The 19,706-nt window shown below is 43.3% G+C and overlaps 1 long non-coding RNA gene across 1 annotated transcript in view; it reads right to left on the bottom strand.

The window, feature by feature from the left end:
* Positions 1–1,262: 1,262 nt before the first annotated feature.
* Positions 1,263–19,706, bottom strand: part of LOC135916369 (uncharacterized) — a 98,909-nt gene continuing 80,465 nt past the window's right edge. The window contains exon 4 of the long non-coding RNA XR_010568907.1: positions 1,263–1,777. This is a non-coding gene — a long non-coding RNA (uncharacterized lncRNA). The remainder of the gene's footprint in view (positions 1,778–19,706) is intronic.

Genomic DNA, 19,706 nt, shown 5'->3' with positions numbered 1-19,706 from the left:
GGATGCCTACTTTAAGTGTAAAAGTATAATGGACATGCCATTCAATGAAATAACCCAAGAAACTGAAGAGAAAGCTGGAGCTTCGGGGCTTATATTTAGGTACATGTCATGACCACTGCACGTAATTTGATGAAGTTTGTTGCATTCAAGGCAGAAAGCTAAAATCTAATTATTTAAGAAAGTTTATATCTACAAATCTAATGCTCCACTAAGTATTGTTAATATTTGAAACATTTACAGCAAAAACAAGTGTCAAGTTTAAAACTCGAAGCGTGCAGTGAAACACGATATCACGATTCTGTAGACAATGCCTAATTGTAAACATCAATCCGATACCCTTCGTATATTCCGGATCGCTTTCAATACGCTAAGAATAGGCGAGTAGGACTTTTTAAATATGATCATGAACAATAACAAATTCATGTATCAAATTTGTTCAATTGTTATGGTTTAACCAATGTAGCGCCCAGAACTGCGATATCCGTCTTTGGCTGAGAGTTATGTGTGACTAACTTTTTCTTCTATTTTTATTGTGTTAGCAGTTGAAGGGTGACGGTGGCAAATACGGCATGCGTGTGAAGTGTGGGAAGCCATTCACGTGGCGGAAATAGAGAGGGGATTGAAAATTGTACAATAGCATATGCATGTATGTATGTATGTATGTATGTATGTATGTATGTATGTATGTATGTATGTATGTATGTATGTATGTATGTATGTATGTATGTATGTATGTATGTATGTATGTATGTATGTATGTATGTATGTAGGGTGAGTGATGGTAACCTGCTCCAGACCCCCGCCAGTTACGCTTCGCTCCGTAAAGAGGCAGAACATGTGTGGAGTAAACTTTTCAACAGCACTTTCCACTTTTAAATTATGGATTCGGGAGCTCAAAGAGCTGCGTCGTAATGCTGACGCATTCATCTCTTGTTTACCACAAACTCGTCGCTGAATTTGTTTACTTGCCGATTGCAGTAAATTTAGTGATAATGCTTTAATTTAAAATCTCATGCCAGTAATCACTAGAATTTACCTTTGTCTCTCTATTTCAAAAAACTTCATTCAGAATGTTTCAGCAGTTGCCTCACAACCGTATTTGTGTGTTTGACCTGCATTTCAACAGGAAAATTGCAAGTGCCTCAGAGCAATAGCTCCTCTGAACAGAGCGTTTTGCTTAGTAACATTTCTCGCTGTCAAGTCAAGCAGAGAAATGCACACATGTCGACTCCTATTAAGTAAAATTGCATTTTATGCCGAAATATAAACACCGAAAGACTGCCACCCAATGTCCTTTAGAAGCACTCAGCTGACGTCTGCGCGCTGAACGAGTTCACCAGCTTATTCCGCTTGCCCAGTGACTGAACAAAAGCGTCAAGGTAGTCGTTTATTGGAATTTCTGCCCTCTATATTCTTTCTCATTTTTTTTTGTTTCTCTTTTGACAGCAAGACGCCGTTTCCCGCTATGGAGTTTTTGCTCCTGATATGCAATGGCTCGCTTGAAGATACGATAGCCTGCATACATTTCTGAAAGCAAGACACTGAATAAGATACCAAGGTTAAAAAGAACATGCCTTCAAGGCTACGTTGACCGAGAACGAAGGATATATTCTGAAATAGGGTGTAGCGTTCTTTACGATGGCTTGCCTCTTATGACCTCGACATAGACAAAATATAGCGAATATACCGTTCGCCCAAAGCGAGTATCTGTTTGTATCATTTTTCTTTCGGTGGTAGTGCAGAGAATTCTCCCCATAAATTAGCCGCCGCAGAGGACCTGCAACAAAAGGAGACAGGCAATGCTTTCAGACACCTCTCAAGTGTGTGCGATAGAAAGTTGGCGACCACATCAAAAAGTCACGCGCCTTATTTTTAACAAAAGAAAAGAAAGATGCATCAGCATAACGGAGACTGGATTTCTTCCGCAATAGGCCAACAGGGAAGGCTCGGCCCCTTAACACAACTCCAGCCAAACGTTTTATTCGAGACGGCGCCTTCATAAAGAGAAGTGCAATGTCAAACGCTTCGTTTAGCGCGTTTAGCTACCCTTCCTGATACTATTATCTTTTGTAAATGAATGTTTGTGATGCTGGCCAGCCACCATCGTCCACAATTTAAAATGATCAGTGATACCCGTTTATTCGCGTGTTAGTTTATTCGTTTATTCGGTACCCACGGCGGAATTATTTATCTATAAAAAATTGCCAGAGAAATACACCAGCTAGTCATCAATGGTGTAAGTGACATAAGTAGCACTTTTCTGCTTCGATGTCAAATTTATCTTTTTATGGGGGATAAACACACGCCAAGGCTCTAGAAGGAAACAGGAATGGCGTTATCAAACGCACTAAGGAAAAAAAAACATCAACGGAAAACAATAAAATGGAATGCAGGGACATTTCAATACGTGGCCATTAGAGAATAACTTATTTTTACTTTTAACTGCATTGAAAACAGAAAGACGAAGGTAGTGCAGTAATGCTGATCTTAGGTAGTATGCTTTTACCCCCGAGCTTTGCAGATACGACGAAGGTGACTCTTCCTTCGTTCCTGTTGCGCAGCTACGTCACAACGATAACACAATGTCTACAGACTCTAATACTTGAAGAAGGCCTTGGATGGTTACTTCTGCTGGCATTTGTTGTCCCTTGGGGCGTGGCAATCGCAGAATGATTGGAAGATATCGATTGTCATCTTAGCTATATAGCGATCGGATCTTCATAGACATGAGAACTATGAGCCGTGACTCATGCAATGACCTCTTGGCTAGGCTGCTTCACTTGCTCGCAATGAGTGGGTAATCCCCGTAATTTTGTTCAGTTGGGAATGATTTTGCAGTGTGGGGAGTGGGGTAAGATGCCAGCGTATCATTATTTTCCTCGTGGCTTCTGTTCGACGATATGAAAGGTAGCCGACTGTTTAGTAGACTGTTCATGGAAGTTAATGGAACTGCAGCATACGAGTGGTGTTCGCGGTACGGAACACGACAGTCAGCGAGTAACCGCAATGCCAGCCGTACCACTACTTGGGTTAATCCCCCGTTATAAACCAAGTATGTATGCCAACGGCTTGAGAACCTGCTTAAGCCCCTTCAAGCCACTGATCAACTATGCTTTAACTCAATGCTTAGGACCCGCAACGTTTTCCATTTTCAATATAACCGATGGGCTAAACTTTATCTGATAGACAAATTTGATGCCGTTTTTTTATGGCCTGGCTTGTTCTTGACCAAAACCTTGCCGAGCTTTTCTGCTGGTAGGTTGGATGCGAATTTTGTTTGTGTATGTGTAGAGGACACATAGAGAAATTTGAAGCTCTTTTCGTTGCTCGTAAATATTCAGGTGTGTTGAACTGATTATGACGGTAATAGCGCCAATAAAATATTGATGTTCATGATGTCTTCTACTTGCCACGCCAGATAAATATAATGCAGTACAGAAAAATGAAAATACACAGTCTTCTGTCCCTCTGTGATTTCACATAAAGGCCGAACCTTAAATCAGACGACACATACACAAAGGATATGCTTTCTAGCATAGAAAAAAAAAGAAGCAGAATAGGGCTACCCTAAACGGTAGACACGTTTTTTTTTTTACTTTTGAAGCCCTTGAGGCAATGATTCGCCTGTTTTCTAAAAATTTCATTGTAGACTGTTTCAATGAGCGAAATAATACACATCCATCAATATGCAGTACTCGAAGTCGGCGTTTCACATTAACACCGTGTGATCAATAACAAGCATAGTCATTGTGGCACAGCACTCACTGTGTCCGAGCAAAAATCATCAAACCTGACACACTGCCAGTGTTGGATCATTGTGTCTGGGGTCCTACGAGCATTTAGTAGAGATTGGGTTAGTTTACTAAGTACTCCCTTCTACTCCAAGATCGCATAATCTACTCGTACATTTAGTTCGTATTCGCACATTTAGTTGTATAAGGTAGGATCTATTAGGCGTCTTCGAGGATCATCATAGTAAGGTCGGAAATTTTCCCACAGAAAAAATTATTTCTTCAGAACTCAGTGCTATCAGCAGCTAAGATATACTACTATATGCTTCTGTTACTCGTTGAACGCTGAAGTATATACGATGAATGTATGTATGTACGTCTTGATATAATACATTCTGTAGAACTTACAAAAAAGTGCCCCTAACTCAAACCTGCTATTGCTGCCGGCGCATAGATTACCGAAGTCCTGTACAATAAATGAAATATCTGCAATAAATAAACTTCTTCGTACCTTATTGCAAACAGTACTTATTTGTAAGTTTTGCTAGAAAATCGTGTTTTCTTGTACGTGCTGATAAGTTTTTAATTTTCTTGAATGCTTAAGAATTCCCTGTTGCAGATAGCGTAATTTCAGCCCTCGGGAAGCATTACACGGGGAAGCGGGCAATACTTGCTAATAAATCGAAACATTTATTCAAATAATAAAAAAAGCAATATTTATCTTTTTAATCAGTTAAAGGTTCCTATTGCAATTGCCGCTGTTAGTTTGCATCATGTATCCAGATTGAATGAATTTCGTGAACGACATCAGTTTGGTTATATGCATTGCCGCTGTTAGTTTGCATCATGTAACCAGTTTGAAAGAATTTCGTGAACGACATCAGTTTGGTGATATCGGTCATATTGGTCATGCCAAAATAACCGACGCTTTATCGCTCTCAACAGATATAGCTGAAAAAAATATGCGCGCGCTTCTTGAAGTTCTAAACTTGTAGTTCAGGATTATTATTATGGGAAAAAATTTCTAGCAATCTTCTCAAAATATACTGCTCTTGCCCAACTGAGCTAGAACGCTCCAATCAACATGTTTTAAAGGCGGGACGCATGATCCGCACAATGCGTTGGCGGGTAGTTGGTGCAAATCCATAATTACTTTGTTTCTTTTTTGTGTCCTGTCGTCTTCGTAGTGTCCGTTGGTTTGCGCTAAACAGAGTAATTACGGATTTATGATCGAGACATTCAGATACAGTGTCTATTTCGACACTGCATTGGTGTGACGGCCAAAATATTGAATATTTCAAATATTTCAATATATTGAGTGCTTTTGGCACCAGCAAAAGCTAAGAAAATTGCAATGTTTCACTATTTTTTCGCAACGCTGAAAAATCAAGCAGGCATAAATTAACTACAGAATGGTAGCCCGTGTTAGATATGGAGCTGTTTCCTGCGATTACTGCGAGTTCCCCAAACCACTTCGAAACGCAGCACAGCTAATTGAGAAATGCAGAAGCAGGAAAGCACATTCCAGAGGAGCGGCCGAGCAAACAAGTTGAAGGCAACATGTTCACGTGCCAACAAGTTCGTACGCCGCCGGGATTAGAAGGGGGCTCGGACAATGGAGCATGAGCAGCCCTCCCCTTCTCCTCGTTAGAAGAAGTGCATTGCCAGTCTGCGAGGCAAGACCGCAGAGAGCCACCAGGTGTGACACCGCGACACGGGCGCCTACCATTGGCTGAAAGTGGCGTCATCGGAGCGGACTCTCCCATTGGTCAAACATGACGTGACTTACAGTGCTCGAAGGGCTTATAAGAAGCCTTCCAGAGAGTCTGGAGCATGCCCTGGTTCCCTGATTCACCTCTCTCGAACTTCTTGCCGCGGGCCGCAGCGTCCGAGTTGCTGCTGGCCCGTAATGACAGTACGTCTGTTACCTGACGCTCACCTCCTTGTAAATAATGTAGAATAAACCCTCCCAAGTTTTGGGTTTCCATCCCGAAGTCCGTCCTCCAACCCCTACACCCGGTAGACGTAGTACAGCCGAGAAATATTTAAAGCTTTGGAGGCTGGTTTTGCAACGCAATAATTATTGACACTTTCACTGTCACTAAGTATACTTCATATGAAAACCCCTAATAGTGTGCATCGAATCATGTCGAAGAAAACATGCACGTAAAAGACAACGAAACAGAAAATGACGTGTTTTTTTTTTTACTGTGCAGCACATTGTGCTAATGCATACATATGCCTGTGGTTACCGCAATCAAGTAGCGGAAGCCTTAAACATGCAATATTCGTGATTTTCACGAAACCTATGGAGCAGCACGGCAGTGTTACGAAGCTCTCTCTACGGGATCTGTGTGGGTTAATTAAGAAACCCTGCAGCGTCCGCTACGAAGATCGAACACTTAGGAAGCCCTCTTTCAGCGTAGACTGAGGAACTATATAAAGAAAAGGATTCTCGGTGGCATTTGAATGCCCAAACTATCATCCCGAACTATCCGCCACTCCGCACGCCCTTCGGGTGGCGCATATAAGTTGCCGAACCAGTTGAATTTCTGAACGTAAAAGGTGTCAGAAAGTAAAGTACAACTTACATACAACCTGCAGAAAAGACGGCGTCAGATTCTAATTTGAATATACAAGAACGCCTAATTCCGATACGTGGAATCAAACACAACCCCTTTTAAGCTTATATTCCAAATATTTGAGGTTTCTGTAAAAGTAGGAGCGGCGTGGACCGCTCGGTTCCTTCAAACACTATCAAAAACAGAACCAGAAAGCTCGCCTTCGTGCATAGCGTTCGCTGCAAGCGTTTACAGGAAAACATCACGTTTGAATTGCAGTTGCCGGGAAGCGTGAGAAGCAGTCACGGAGTTTTGAATGATATAGCCTCCTCTTAAAGGCAAAGATTAAGCATCTTCCCTTCTTCCTTGCTCACCATTTTGCGTATTAACAACATGCATGAGTCGCGAGGCACCGTTTCTTTGTTTCAGAATTGCCAGAGGGGCGAAGAGTGCGAAGACATGTGGGCCCAGAAACTGCAAATCGACCGGCTCATAGCGGTGACAATGTTTTTCTGTTTACAAAATGCTCAGCCAGATGACTGTTTTTCGTCCCAAGTGCGAACCCATTTGATTGCACATACTTCTTTTCTTTGAGAGCGAAGGACATAAACTAAATTAAGACGCAGCTTAGGCTCCTAATTACTTTGCGTCGCATAGTCGCCTGCAGTGCTTCGGTTTTAAATATACCATTATTTTGCTTTCATGAAGTTGCTGCTACGTTGACATACTTTCGCAAGAACACGACTAGCAGCATATAAAAAAGCAGCCATGGTACTTAATATTAAGCTCACTTCGCGGTGAGTGTACGTGCAAGTATGAGAACACGTTTCAAAGATAACAAATCTGAGATAATAGGACAATGATTACATCGATACGTAGCACACATCCTTAAAACGTAACTCAGCATGCGCCTCGCATTCTTGATCCCATTTCTGGAAAACCTCGCTTCGACGGTCGCTTGTCACAGAGAAGAAAAAGAAAGCTCAGAAATCGCCCCGGTTCCGAGATTTTTGCTCTTATTCTGTGCTTTAGATATGTAGCAGCATCACCATCACCTGCACTGCGCCCGAAAACAAGAAGAACTAATTCTTGTTTGACACGATTAGCACGAGCATCGACTGGCATCATGCAGAACCCACCGCTTCATGGTCCATCGAGCAATCCTCGATAGACGCCTCGACATTCAGCCGTGTTGTCTATCGACGCCCGCGAAAGCGTATGGTGTGGCCGAGCGCGACCACGCAGGCCGTATCTAGAAAGCGATCTGCGATAAGAGTCTCAAGAGCTGATGGTGATAGCTTCGTGTGCACGGTCATCGAGTAAGATGCGTGCATGTTTACCTGTGTGCGCGCGACACCATTCTCGTTAAGGTAGTAAGCAAATCTTTACAAGTTCACACACCCAATAAACTACTCATAGCTCTGTAATAATTTGATATTTTAATAGTATTCTTCGCCTCTCTTTCGAATCTGCGACTTTTATCTTCTTGTCTTCTTTCTATCCTCATTCCTAGTTCACCGATTACGAAAAGCCGTTACGATATAGCTTGCAGGAATTTAATCACAGTACTATTGTCACCGATTTCAATATTACTCTACTTGGGGATGCCGCACTCCCTTGCGATTTTGTGAAGCAAATATACTAGCAGATCCATATCAACATATAATTCCTCCTTAACAGTTATATGGCATGAAATTACCATGTTGGAATTGGTGTTTTTATTCTATAAAAATTATACCTTCTTCCATGGCTGTTTACTATGTGAACTATTTTATTTCTGCTATTTGACGTTTTAAATCTTGCTTATGAAAATAAATTATGAAGACCACTCACGAATGCACACGTTTTCTTCACTAGACCTTCCTAAACGCTCAAAGTTGTCGTTCTCCTTGCGTACCCATCTGGAGCTTTTGTAGATATCTTGAATGGTATACCACCATGCCACATTTAGGAAACGAGGGTTGCAATGTGGGCTTGTTGGTAATGCATCTTCAAGGGGAGTATGGTAGTGCGATTCAAAGACGGGACAAGAGAAGACACAAAGGGACACACACAGCGCTAACTTCCAACACTGTTTATTGTCGAAAACCAGGTCGTACTTATACACTCAGAGAACATGAGTCACAGCCACATGAACAGATTAACAGTCATAGCGATGCATTTTGTGATAAGTTAGGCCATGCGCAAAAATTTCAGTTCTTTTTCAGAAAGAGCCAATGATGGTTTGCTGATACATGTATCCCCTAGGGCATCAATCTGCTCGGCTTCTATTATAAGTCTAGTGAGTACGCACTTGTTTCTACCGGTAATGGTTGTTGATTCGAAGAGAGGGGAGCACTTATGTTGCTTACAATGAAGGGAGAGAAAGCCATCTGATACAAGTTTGTCGACTTTATTTTTGTGTTCGTGCAGTCTATCATTTATGCATCTGCCCGACTGTCCGACGTAATACTTCCCACACGATAAGGGTATACGATATACAATTGAAGTCTTACATTCTCTGAACTTCTTCCTGTGTTTAACTTGGCAGCTAGGGGCACTTTCTTTCTTTTCTGGTCTTGTTTTCCTGCACAGGCTGATTAGTTCGTTGGGTGCAGAAAAAAACACATCAGTGTTTTCTCGGCGAGCAATTTTCTTTAGGTTGTGCGAAAACCGGCTTCTATTATAAGTCTCACTAGACTTATAATAGAAGCCGAGCAGATTGATGCCCTAGGGGATACATGTATCAGCAAACCATCATTGGCTCTCTCTGAAAAAGAACTGAAATTTTTGCGCATGGCCTAACTTATCACAAAATGCATCGCTATGACTGTTAATCTGTTCACGTGGCTGTGACTCATGTTCTCTGAGTGTATAAGTACGACCTGGTTTTCGACAATAAACAGTGTTGGAAGTTAGCGCTGTGTGTGTCCCTTTGTGTCTTCTCTTGTCCCGTCTTTGAATCGCGCTACCATACTCCCCTTCAAGATACATTTAGGAAACGTCTAAAGCCGTGATTCGATCGATTTTTTTCTCTTATGTCCCTTTGATTTTTGATAAAGAAAAAAATGGCATTTAGTTCGTGCCTTCTATCTATTCCAACATAAGTGACCACCGCTCTATTTGTTTCCAAGCGGTATTGGCGACGACAGCGTGACCACTTTTACGGGTTCTGAATTAAAAGCTGCATCCAGCTTTCTTACAGCTGCTACTGGAATAAATTCCTGAGTACAGCAGTCCGTACAGCAGAAAGTGCGGTATTACCCGGATCTCCACATTGCTTTCACACACCTTAATGCGATAGCAGTATACACACACGCATGTTGATCTCATTTGCCAAATGTTTAATTCGTCACCTCATACCACGGTGGTACGTACCATCTCAACCATCCTACAGTTAAACTCATTGTCCATAAAAGTGCGCTTTGTTATTCTTGCACGTGTTTTCCTGGGCACACCGCGTACCTGCGAGCGCAGCGATCATAGTTTTACGGCTAGAGCACTACACTGATTTCCGATTACAGCGTGATTCTAGCAAAAGCCTTGTAGGCTATGTCTAGTGACAATTGATCCCACGACATGAAAGGCCATGGCGCTAAAATGCGAACGTGATCAGTTCAAGAAACAGGGAGATATACTCCTCTCATTGCCGCTCATTCAGGGTGTGTAGAGTATATTGCAAATAAGCTCTGAAGGTCAAAAGCAGTTGCTTTCTACTTCGTGGCACTCAATAAATAGCTGAGGCTGTGCGAGCAAGTGAAATATTTTTCATACAACGGCACGAAAACGAAACTGACAAAGCAAGAACCAAAAACTAACAAAAAAGAAGGTTAGAAGGTGCAAAATCATGCTCAACATGAAGTTGAAAGAAGTTACTTAAATATCGCATTCCTAATTTATGTATATCGAAAACCTAAGTCCCAGGTAACGAACGAAGGACCCGTAACTCGCATACTCTTCCTCCAACATGTGAAGAAGGCCAATGCTCGTAATTTGCTTGATGCTCGATTTTGGAGTTCATAAGACAATTACAGCACAAATCGAAACTTTCAACGTGATTGTAGTGAACTAGCTGAGAAGATCTGGTCCAACCAATATTTCTGTTCGCTTGAAAGCAACAACTTACCTTAGGATTTAGTTTCTGCTCCCGTAACAGGAAGTATGCATCAATTACAGCTCCAGCAGTTTTGTCAGTGAAAATGACTACCCACTGTCACACCAGCAATTGCGGAAGCGGTCACCGGTGGTGGGACTAATTTATGTTTTTCACTGGTTTAGGTTATTTATCAAAGCATTCAAAACGAATAGCTTTTCGGGAAGGTTTACAAGTTTTCTATCAACATGAATTCTAGTTTTTACAAGTCACTCGATCACACTGAATATATTTGCTAAGTTTGAAAGTCGTTCAAAGATACTTCTACTATAGACTACTTTTTCATATCGTTGACGATTAAAGAATCGTTATTCTTTTAAGATAAGTGCGATTGCACAAAATTATTTCACCCATCTCTCAGCCTCATTTCCTAAAAACAAAGACTGCAAAAGTATTTGTTAAAAAACAAAGCAAGTTTAGCTAAGTTCGTCGAAAGTTCAGCCGGCGCATTTAGAATGTAAACAATGAACTATTCCAGGACAGAAGGCCCCTCTCGCCCGAGTGAAACATTTCCAATCCATCGCATTGTCCTTGTTCGAAAAGTTTCTCAACACTGGCTGAGCAGGCATTGCGAACTATTATTTTGACGTCGCCGTGCAGCATTCTTGAGGCGCCACTTCATTCGAACCAAATCGTTTAGGCAGAAGTGTTTTCCACGCGGCCCCTTAATCCTCCTCTTGACGCACGCGTAGGCAAACCTTCACGGGAGAGTAGGCGTTGCTCAAATATTGCGCCCTAGAGAAAGAAACTCAGAAACAATATAATTTGCTGTGCACAGGACGTTTAATTGTGCGCGAAGCATCGCACCATCTGCTAACAAAACAATAACCACAGCTGCTTGAGCGTCAGTGTTCTAATAAGCCATGCGCGTCGAAACTCGCCCATCTCTGTAACCTCACCGACTGCGAGGCCGCTCGTTCGAATGCGTTACCTGTCGGCAAATTTGCATAATCAGACAGGTAGGCCTTTCGCGAATGTAGCCAAAGTTGTGAGCACACTCTAGTGGGAAGCTTACAGCTGCTAAGCTGCGCTTTTGAACGTCTCTTTTGCGTTGACTGTTTGCAATAAGCGAACAGCCGGCGACGCCTGCGCGCAGAATGACAAAGGAGCAGTGCACTCTCAATGCGCGCTTGTCAAGACGGAACCGGCGCAGAGGTGAATGTTCGGACACAGTGCCAGTGACCTCGCAGCTTGCGATGTCAATAAAGAGCTCCACGCTTTAGAGACGCAGGTGTGAGTCCAGCCGCATATTTGAAGCGTAAGCTTAAAGTATGCTTCTATTGGAGCAGAATTCTCCACACCAAGAGGAGCTGTCACATGGCTTTCGAATGAGAACAATGCTCAGTTTCATCACTTAGTTGTGTGCAACCATGCCTCTTGGCAGCGGTAGATGCAGCAATGAGCATGCCCAACGCGAAGTCGTTGCTTTTTTTGTTTGCCCATGAGTGCGTGCGTCTTTACGTTTGTCTGGGCGCGTGCGCATGTGTGTGTGTATGTGTGTGTGTGTATGTGTATGTGTATGTGTATGTGTATGTGTGTGTGTGTGTGTGTGTGTGTGTGTGTGTGTGTGTGTGTGTGTGTGTGTGTGTGTGTGTGTGTGTGTGTGTGTGTGTGTGTGTGTGTGTGTGTGTGTGTGTGTGTGTGTGTGTGTGTGTGTGTGTGTGTGTGTGTGTGTGTGTGTGTGTGTGTGTGTGTGTGTGTGTGTGGTAACTAAAAAGATTAAACTTCTGTTTCTACGTAGACGCCATAGCCGAGGGCTCACTTAAGAACGTCCGGGAGCGGAGGAGAGGGATGTGTTGGAAGTAATGTAATAAACGTTGACAGGATCGCAGACAGGACACAGGAAGTTGACATGAAAGAAAAAAAAACAACATGAAATAAATAAATGTACACAGGGAATATTGGAACACATAGGAAATAGTGGATATTTTGCATTCGCGACGACACCGGTGCCGTAATTTTTGGCCTGTTAGTATGTGTATAGAAGCAGCCGAATGATGAACCCTAACGGACGGCTCCAGGATAGCAGTAGCTCTGTCAACCTACGCCAATGCTCAACAAAAACCGTGAATGGCCTCGAATTCTTGAGTGTGCGTGTCTGAATAAAATAATTAGGGGGGGGGGGGAGTGGCTGTGTGCGGGGGACAAGCAGAATGCCCATTCCGGAAGCAACAGGTGCTGTGTTCAGAGCCCTACTTAAAGCGACAGACATTCCCTAGGGCTCGTTAAGTACCGAGTTCCTCTAAGCTTTGGTGCTTCTGGCTGGTTCAAAAGAAAATTACATGAATAAGTACGTCCTGAAAAAGAGAATGTCATCGCTTTGGCAAATAATTTTTTACACAGTACGCGTCCTACAGCAACACTGTGGCTGTGGGAACCATAGGAGTGAAGAACTACAGAATGACTTTGAGTATACAGGACGCACCCACTGGGAGACACATGCACGCTTTTCCATTCCTTCCCGATGAATACGCTGCAACCACGGCAAGCAATAGAACTCAAAGATCCTGTACCGGCAAGAAATATGTTGGAAGTCTTCAGCTGCGAACAGTTCTGTATTTATTCTTTCGCTTTATTAAATCGCGGAGTTGGAATGACAATTGAAACCGGACGCGCGTCTGGTTAACCCCTCTGCCTTTCCTGTCTTCTATTTTTCTTTCTCTCTCTTAAGGACAACGTTTGATAAGCCAGGAGAAGCTGGTTTTCGATGCACACCTATGGCACGAAACAACGAAAGCGCTGCATTCGCGAATTGAAAATATAATTATAAGCGCTACTTTTTTGCCCGGTATATTTTGAAAAGTATTGAAAAGTATTGAAAAGTATTTTGAAAAGTATGCAAGAGCATTTCAACTAACACACGACGTGCCTGTGAAGCTCGCAGTTTCAAGGTGAACAGTGCTTTTAAGTAAAAATGATATAATTTCTGTAATTATTTTTTTTCAAGTGGCTGACTGCGCATTGTAGTTTGCCTTTCAAGTAATACGTTTCGCCAATTTCCTTCGTGGATGCGAACCCAAGCGACTTCGGCTGCGCACTTTAAACAACAGCTTTCCAGTTCAACAGCAAGAACGTGATGCTTCGGTCACCGAGCGCATTCTTGAATAGAAAGTGAAGTTAAATATGAGGTATTTCCTTCCTGTTTATTTAATTGAATTATTTACGGCATTTCGTTGCATGTAATTATTTACGACATTCAGTTGCATTTCAGTAATATGACCGCGTTAATGTAGCTCGAATGGCGCCAAAGGTGTGTTTCATGAATTCAGTAACAGTCTTGAGTAACCAGTGCAATTTTTCGTTTTATGAAGGCAGGTTTTTTTTCTTTATAGCTTATCTTGTTTTCAACAACGGCACGCATTCGGGACAGCGATGAGAAAGCCAGCGCAAGTATGATGAGTTCTAACACCCATAACAGCGCTGTAGCTTGAAGCACTGGGTAGTGGAAACATCAACGTGAACCACGGCTCGACGGCATTATTTACGAGTTGCAGCAGCGAAGCTTCTCAGTGGTGCAAAATAACACGGCCTAAAGGCAACCCTTATCTGGAGCCGTCACCACTCTCTCGTTCTAAGACGCGTTATAGGCCTCCTCCAGGGGGGGCGCCTTGAGTGAAACTTGATGCCGCGCCAACTCATCTATCAGTTCATCAAACTCAACGACGCAGCTTTTGTCCTTTCGCAACCTTGGTAGAAAGCGTGCTAGTCTTTTTGTCCTGAGAAGCGCTTATCGACTACGCACACTGTGCAAGTTTTCCCGGAAGTCACGTCAGCATCCAAGCGAACGAGATTATCGTGTAGCACCTTGCCAGTACGTTCTCTTCGCCTTTTCTTATGCAGTAAACGTTTTCTTTAGTTGATAGGTTAAGGCAGTACCTCATGACCGGCTATATTATCACTACTCGCTTCTTGGTAGAACAGAAGCATATAAACACGCGGTCTGCCTCGTACCGCGAGCGCCCCTTGCGGATATGCAAAACGCTCGCGTATCTAGAGGTGATGTTCGGCGTCATGTCAGTAATGGCGTAACGTTTAAGAAAAGTTGCTTAGCAAGAGAACTTGAGATAAGATAAGCTTCACTAGACCTCCCCCCCCCCTCCAAGGTTGTCATCTAGTTAGCGAATGCGTCGTAGGCGAGCCCGTAGAGGACAGTGAAGCGTTTGTATATAAATAGTGGCAGTAACAATGAAGAGAAAATAACGCACAGTTTCATCGGATAAACATATATAATTAGCTGAAACAACACTGAGCAGGTTTTGCGGTGCACCCGAGCAAATTTTTCTGCGCAATTGCTTCCACACCTGATAAAATAACCTTATCTTGCTGATACCATGTACGATAATTCTACATATGATCCTACAGGATCCAGCATTATAGCCTCTGTGTCTCCCTGTAGACCTACAAGTTTTGCTATAGGGCATATGAGTCTTCGCCAAGAGAATCTTTGTGCAGCTGAGGCTTCGTATTCAATACCAAGAACAGAGTTTCCTTCTTTAGTGTCCGAAGACACGATTACCTCATTTAGCGAGAAGTTTGTGTTTTCTCCTAAAGCTCGTGAAGGCACGAGAAAAAGTATAAAAATTCCGAGCCATTCCACTATGTGAAGTCGGAAGACCGGCGATGCTGTACTGTTCTACAGCTACATTAAGTTCTATATGGTCTTTATGCTATATTGGCTCAATGAAGGCACGAACACATACCTTCGCTGTATGTTTCATCTTTTTTATACTCTTCTTGTATTTCATTTTTTTTGCTTTTTGTTCCTTTGTAAATTTTTGCATTTTTAAAGTTTGTTTTCCTTTTTATTTTTTTTCCTTTTAACATATACGCTAATGTTTCGACACGCATCGTCATAGGCTACTGTTTGGGCCACAGCGTTCATCGCTGCGGCGCATTGTTTTTTTCAACAGCATAACCTCTTTGTTTGTCTCGTCTTTTTTTTATTTTTTTATTCTTTCATTTCACTTTTTTACTTTTTTATTTTTTTACTTTACACATATACATTGACGTTTCGATACGTGGGTCCCACATGCGACAAGGGTAGTTCAAGGGCGCGTTACAAGCCCCCGAGACCACAGGGGTATGTGCCACTGAGCTTGGAACATTTCTACACTATCATCACGATCGGCCCACATGAGGATTTGTTTTTGTCAACATTCAGGAAACATTTTCTTTCCAGTTGCTAGTCATAGACAGCGCCGCTGTTAAAACCTTTTCGCTACATGTGAAACATTTCCTGTGCAGAGCATAGTACGTAGAAGGCACCTTTGCAGCGAACAACTTTCACGGAAACAGCTGTCTCATTATCTTAAGACGCCATGAGTGGCGTCTAGTACATTGAGACAAAAAATATCAGCATCAGGAAAGGCTCATACCCCCGTAATACAGCAAAGATGGAGTTAATGAACATGAATAAGGAACGAAATAAGGAAAAACAAATGAACGAAAGAGCGAACGAAAGAAAGAAGCAAAAAGTGAAGCTTCTTCCACTAAGTGAAAGCTGTCAAAACAGCGAAGCTGGTTGTCGTTTTCTGAAGTATGAACTCGTGTTTAGGGCGATTATTATAAAAGTCTCTTGTCTCGTGGTGATCGCTTTGCTAGATTCGAGCTTCGGTTCTGGATTGCGAGGTTGTGATCAAACCAGATTCTATCACACGCCTTGCAGCTGTGGCCGCACTCGCGACCGAGGAATCCTCGCTTCAAGCGTCCATCGGCACCCTCCTTGGGAGGAATCTCTCTGCGTCGACGTCTCTGCTCGGCCTCCTACTCCCGGCATCCTACTCTCGAGCTTGCCTCTGCTGACGCTTGGCTTGGGTTGCCTTCTCTTGAAAGTGGGGGTTGGCTCGCCTCAACCAGTGCTTGGCTAGCGCTTCGCGTTCTCGATGCTCGACAGTAGCGGCGTCCCTCTGCTAGCTGGCACTTTGTTTGCGCTTCTCGCTCTTGAAGCTCAGGATTTGCGCGACGTCTGCGCTGCCGCTCTCGGGAGAGCTCCAGCTGCGGCTCGAGCCAAACGGAATTCATGGCGTGGAAGGACTCGCGCCGGCGAAGCAACTGCTCCTATGCTCCTCTGTTCCCCTCTCCTACGGCCTATCCGCCACAGTGGGTTTGTGCCATTTACTTGGCCCCCTGCGTGACACCGGACGCCGGATGGTGAAGGTTCGACTTAGAACAGCTCCGCTATTATTGACCGCTAGGTATAGCATTAGGTGTTCGCACGTGTCATTGAGGAGGTTGACCTACAGCACCGTACGTTTGCTTCACAATGCGGCTCGTTGTGTGTTGCAAGAAGACCTCTCCGACTGTATTATTTAATGCGTTACCACGGGAGCACCATGCTCTCGCTTTCACGTGTTGCAGGAGTTTAGTAAGCTACCGACCTTTTAAATTACAGATATACATTTTTTAAAGATATTTACTTTTTTCATTTGCGTAATTTGAATCTTTCAAAAGCAGAAAATAACCAACGAAAGTGACATGCTCATATGGCATACTAAATGCCATATACGGATGTGGCATACAAATATTTATGTGTGGCAGTGCTTTTGCTTTCCTCGTCGGAAATGCATGAAAAGAAATATTTCAAGGAAAAATATACGGCTTTATGTTTCCGACGAAATTCTTGATAGAGTTAAGTAACTGGAGCAAACAATATTGGGAGATGCCTCACTAAAATGCTACAAATTACATCTTTTATGTGCAAATGTGCGGAGCATACCATACCAGAAAATTAGTTGCGAATAAGGTACGTGGCCTGTTTCATGCCGTACATATTTTTGAATTATTATCATTATTAGCGATGGCATTTAATCTTCCCTCAAAAAATATACCCTACAATAGACGTCCAACTTCACGGTTCCGATTGGCTTTGTATGCGTACGTTACATAAACGTTACCCAATAGCACGGTACGAAAGCGCCACTCTCCAACTGTGATTGAAATGAATGAGAAGGTTTTAATATTGGAAACAAGCAAGTATTCGATTCGCGGTGCATAACGCTGACGAAAATATTTGCAAAGTATTAGACCAATCCACAGGCCATGAAATCAAATGCCTACGTGATCTTTCGTCGTTGAATACTTTCAGGTAACACACTAGATGATGTCACAGGTATGACGTCAAACTCGTGTTACTTGCCACGCAGCAAGAACAGCAGCGGAAAGAAAAGAGAAATGTTTCCGGAGAAATGCTGAAAGTCCGAAAGCGCACGACCTCGAAAGTATGCAGGCACCCACACACAACAAGGAAGAGAGAGCGGACAGGCAGTGGTTGTGACAAAAGCAAACGTGCACAAGGCGGCCAAATGGGAAGGCTGTTATGAAATTATTTTTTGTTATTTACTCGTAGCTTATCTTGCATATTGAGAAATCTCATAGCCAACATTGTTTAAAAGACTACTGATTGAGTGATCCTATTCCATCCTATTCTCGACGGTTCGATTTTGTTTGCTTTAGATCAACGTGTGACCCCGAAACCCAGCTAAATACCAGCAAGATTTATAACACTGTAAGTAATATAGTATAATCGATTTTCTACGGCCAGTTTCAGTTTTTTGCCCGTAGAGGTGTCTGTGTCATGACTCCACGAAGCAGCAGGTGGTGATGCAGGAGCAGGACGTGAACAACTGTTTTGTCAGTCACTCATTCCGGCTAACCTGGTCACCTCATATGTTGTATAGCAAAGAAAACGATTGAGTCAGCCGGTTTGCGTGCCAAAATGTTGTGATGTCCTTCTCTTATGTGAGAATCTCCTACTTATGATGTTACAAAACAAATACCTCCCTAGAAACAAAACCAAAACTGGCCGCAGATAAGCTATTATAATAAGTTACTTAAGGCACTCTTAGTCTGGCCATCATCATTTATCCCATTTGGCGGTGCAAGACGTTCACCTCATAAAAAAAAAGAGCAGACAGCATCTTATCAGTACCTTTAGTGCCAATGCTTTTGCACGTGACTGGGCAGCCTGTTCAGCCTGAACTAACGAGAACAAGTTTACTTACGCTACATGTTCATCTTAAGTAAAATAATAATAATAATAACAAAACTCAATTGTTCAGTTGCGTGCCAGCCTAGGTGGGTACTAAGCCGCACTGGTATCACTGCTTTTGCGTGAAATGAATAACACAGTCACACTGAATGACGCCAAGCAATGAAGTTTGTTATGCACGTAGCCCAGAGGCAACTCGCAGTTTTAAGACATGCCAATGATCATTCTAAGTAACGTGTGGCGGTACTGGAGTACAGTATAGGACTGCTGCACCAAAAGGATGGGCGAAATAATAGAAAAAATATCAATCGATATCGTACACTGAAATAAACACGTGTTAACAAGAACGATTCGAGTTTTCGCAACAGTTGCAGTTCTAGAGTACAATTCCAGTTGCACGCAGGAAAGAAACCTGTTGCTTCCGCGAACTCGTCTAGGCAAGTGGAGAGCTGACGCGACGTGGGGTACAAGTGACGTGGGGCCTTGCATGCCCCTTATCTCTTATATATGGCTCGGCGCTTTTGAAATCCGTGGGCAGCGGCCTCACAACTTCCTTGTTGCAGCTTCTGTGGTAGGTGTGGTTTATGAAATTCCGCTCAGCTGCGGCAAGGTTTACATCGGCCAAGCGGGTCGATGTGTTAACGACAGAGCGAGTGAACAAGAACTTTCCGTGAGGAATAACCTCTCGGCACATTGCCCTAGCTGTGCAATACCAATCCAGTAAATGTAAGGCAACGTTAAAAGGATCACTATTCTTGGCATCAGCAAGGAGGTTCTGGCACGAGAAATGTTGGAGGCACTCTACGTAAGAAGAAAAAATATGTCTGTATTAGCGATACGTCGGTAGTGTTGCGCAGTACTGAGTTTGAATTTTACATCGAAGCTGCTATGCGGACCCTTTGTCGCCGTTGTCGGATTTTGCTAAAGAGGGGCTACGTGTATTGGCACGCGCGAGGAAAGCAGAGACGAGGTGTGGGGCTTGGAGTCTCGGTGCCAACTGAACTTTATTCTTTGTGCGCCGGCCCTCTATCGGCGGCCGCTGGCTACGGTCGACTGCGGTCGGCTCTGTTCCGCGCCGGCAGCACCGCGGCTTATCCGCGGCATTTTTGTGTTCACTACAGCACTCTCCCCCTAGTGAGAACACGAACGGAATCAACACGACAAAACACTCGTGTGATTAGAGGTTGATGCGATTTGGCGCATTTAGATGTCTGCCACTGCGCGTGTGGTAAGTGCGAGTATCAGGCGTGGCTGCGTTTTCCGCCCTGGTGGAAACCACTGCCCTGGGACGAGGC

This window comes from Dermacentor albipictus, chromosome 8 (assembly GCF_038994185.2).
Source record: "Dermacentor albipictus isolate Rhodes 1998 colony chromosome 8, USDA_Dalb.pri_finalv2, whole genome shotgun sequence".
Classification (NCBI taxonomy): domain Eukaryota; kingdom Metazoa; phylum Arthropoda; class Arachnida; order Ixodida; family Ixodidae; genus Dermacentor; species Dermacentor albipictus.
This window is presented reverse-complemented; position numbering and strand designations above follow the sequence as displayed.